At 44.2% G+C, this 3,484-nt stretch overlaps 1 long non-coding RNA gene across 1 annotated transcript; it reads right to left on the bottom strand.

Annotated features, from left to right (window-relative positions):
- Positions 1-2,028: 2,028 nt before the first annotated feature.
- On the bottom strand, positions 2,029-3,378 carry LOC104994545. The gene is made up of 2 exons (XR_825955.1): positions 3,213-3,378; positions 2,029-2,151 (listed from the first exon to the last, which is right to left on the bottom strand). It is a non-coding gene; the product is annotated as an uncharacterized LOC104994545 (long non-coding RNA).
- Positions 3,379-3,484: the final 106 nt, after the last annotated feature.

The following is a 3,484-nucleotide window of genomic DNA, read 5'->3' as shown; positions in this document are numbered from 1 at the left end:
GTTTTTGTTTTTGTTTTTTTTTCGGGTTTTGTTCCAGAATCGGCTGATTCTGCGCAGCTGGAAAGCCTGGCTCAGCTGCGGCCTGTGGGGCCCTGGGCAGCCTCCCTCTCTGGGACCCCTGACTCCAAACCCTGGGTCATTATCGGAGCCAGAGTTAGATTTGAAAGTGGAGGGATCAGGTCTCAGGGATTCAGACATCAGGTCTCTGTCTGTTATGTTCCACGAAGGAGATGAAGAGGCTGGGGTCCTGGGCTCCTAGGACTCAGGGCAGAAGAGTACTCTTCAAGGCTTCAAAGGATGGGAGGTGTGTGATGCCTGGAGAGGAGGGGAACCCCCCTTGGTGTCCTTAAGTGTAGGTCTAGGGAGGCGGAAGGTCCTTTTCCTGCCTCTGGAAAATGTTAGGGGGACCCCTGGCCCAGGCTCATGCCTGATCTCCTTGTCACCCTTGTGGCCTCCAGGCTCCACTCCAGGTCCTGTCCTTTGATCTCCAGGAACCACCTTCATGGCCACCAGCTGGGCAGATCTTTTTCCCAAGCTATTGGGCCAGTCTTTCTGACACAGCGGTCCCTGCTGTTTTAGCAAATAAATGGACAATTTCCCAGTAGCCCCTGACTGTGAGCTGAGGATGAGCTCTCCCTTCCTTAAGTCTCCCTGCCCCACCGCCGCCCCCAGCATCATGTATGGGGGTGTGTGAAGTGGGGACTGAGGTGGGGGTATTTCTCTGGAAGAAAGGAATTCTTTTAATCTCCTGTGCTCTCTCCTTTTCTCTTTTCCCTTCTTCCACCTGTACTTGAGTCACAGCATACCTGCATGGATGTGAGAGTTGGACTATAAAGAAGCTAAGCGCTGAAGAATTGATGCTTTTGAACTGTGGTGTTGGAGCTGACTCTTGAGAGTCCCTTGGACTGCAAGGAGATCCAACCAGTCCATTCTAAAGGAGATCAGTCCTGAATATTCATTAGAAGGACTGATTCTGAAGCTGAAACTCCAATACTTGGCCACCTGATGCGAAGAACTGACTCATTTGAAAAGACCATGATACTGGGAAAGATTGAAGGTAGGAGGAGAAGGGGACGACAGAGGATGAGGTGGTTGGATGGCAGCACTGACTCAATGGACATGAGTTTGAGTAAACTCCGGGAGTTGGTGATGGACAGGGAGGCCTGATGTACTGCTGCAGTCCATGGGGTCGCAAAGAGTCGGACACAACTGAGTCATTGAACTGAACGGAAAAGAACAAATTCAAAATGGGTCATGAATGAATTTCTCTCTCTTGTCTTCAGGCACAAACTGTCCCCATTCCAAAGGGGAAACACCTGTCATCCAACTCCCTGTCTATATGGAGACACTCTGGCATCAAATTTCTAGGGGTAAGTTCTCTTTTAGAAGAGCCGAGAGGCAGAGCCCCAATAAGTAAAGGTTTGGGAGGCAGGGAGTCCAGTTCCAGAAGAGGTATTCTCAGAAGTGAAGAGGAGGCAAAGAGGTGGTGGCGGTTTAGTTGGTAAGTTGTGTCTAACTCTTAAGACCCCATGGACTGTAGCCTTCCAGGTTCCTGTATCCATGGGATTCTCCAGGCAAGAATACTGAAGTGGGTTGCCATTTCCTTCTTCAGGGGATCTCCCCAACACAGGAATTGAACCTGGGTCTCCTGCATGGCAGGCAGATTCTTTACTGACTGAGCTACAAGGGAAGCCGCCAGCTTGTAGTTTGCCTGCTTTACTCCAAACAGAAATTCTCAAAGTCTGGTCTATGGAACCCTTGAAGTCTCTGAGATCCAATTATGGGTCAAAACTACTTTCATAACATTACCAAAAATTTATTCACCTTTTTTTTTAGTTTATTTTATTTTGGCTGTACAGGGTCTTCATTGAGGTATTGGGGCTTTCTCTAGTTGCAGAGCCTGGGCTCTAGAGTGTATAGGCTCATCACGTGGGATCCTAGTTCCCCAACAGAGACTGAACTCACGTCCCCTATCATTGGAAGGTAGATTAGTAACCACTGCTCTACCAGGGAAGCCCCTACCTTTTCCACTGTGCTGACATTTGCGCTGAGGTAAAACTTAGCAGAAATAAAGGTTATTTCACCAAACAGCAATAGCAGTTATTGTATTCTTCACCACCATTCAGTTGCAGAATAGAAAAGCAAGTTTCACTGAAAAATATCCAGGTTGTAGTATTAAAAATTATTAAGTTGCTACAGTCACCAATCTTAAGTCCACATTTTAGAATATTTGATAATATGAAATGGGAAGTACACATAAAAGTCCTTCTGCTATATTCTAAAGTACCATGGCCCAAGGAAAATCATTATTCTGAGTTGACTTAGCTCCTTTTTTTATGGAATGCCATTTTCACTTTGAGAATGAAGAACAGGAAAACTATGATTGCTTACATTTAGTTATTTTGGCATAATGAATGGGAGCTTCTCCCTTCTAGAATATCAACTGATACTATTTTTTGCCGATGATAAAATGCAAGCTCTCATGAGAAAATTAATCTTGACAGCTTCCCAGTACCGACAAATTTTCATAGTGTCAACTGTGGTGATATTAACAAATGTGATTGTTTGATAATCTTAAATGTTAATACTTTAAAATCTATACAACTTGGTGAAACAATACACTACTTAAAAAAAAAAATCACGCATTAGTACAATATTCACTCAATGTTCAGGACAGACCTTATATTCGTATGCAACAGATTTGGAAATACTCAGTGGCAGTTACAGGTTATCACTGAAAATAAGACGCTACCTTTAAGCTGCTACCACTTGTTTAGTGTTGTATCAAAGTGGGAACCACAGTTATTTGAAAATGTTATTCAAGATACTTCTGTTACCTATTTGTGTGAGGCTGGATTTTTTAATATACTCAATCAAAAAGATTAAAAACAGAAGCAGATATGCAGTCTTCAGTTTTTCAATGAGACATACAAGAAAAGCATGTCAACTTTTGAAAGAATGTAAAATCTAGAAAAGATCACTTCTCACTACACTGTTTTATTTTTAAAATGGTGATTTTTTTTTTCATAAAAATGTCTTTTCATGTAATGGGTTATTAATATAATAGTTGAATCAATGGATTTCTGTTTATATTTCTAACACGGTAAATGTTCACAGATGTAACCCACATAAATGGTATTGTCTTTGAGGTCCCAGGTCCTAGGTCCATAGACAGATTCTGAAACCGCAAGTTTTGTCAACTGCTGACTTACCCAGCCCCTGGGCCAGGACTCAGGGAGACAGTGTTACAGGGTCCTCCAGGCAGGAGTAGCAGGGTCAGGGCAAAGTCCCAGGTCCCCGAGCAAGGCGATCGGGATCTTAGGCCACCTTCTGGCCTAAGGTGATGTCTGGGGGATGGGGAGGTAAGTGTCGAGTAGGGGGAGGGGTTCCCCATCTCTCTGGAGTTTCACTTTCTCTTCTCTCAAACTGTGTCGGGCCTTTCTGCCTGGATACTCATGACGAGTTCCCAGTTCTCACTCCCATT

This window comes from Bison bison, unplaced genomic scaffold (assembly GCF_000754665.1).
Source record: "Bison bison bison isolate TAMUID 2011002044 unplaced genomic scaffold, Bison_UMD1.0 scf7180017864260, whole genome shotgun sequence".
Lineage (NCBI taxonomy): Eukaryota > Metazoa > Chordata > Mammalia > Artiodactyla > Bovidae > Bison > Bison bison.
The sequence above is the reverse complement of the archived record's forward strand: the minus strand, read 5'-3'. Positions and strand labels throughout refer to the sequence as shown.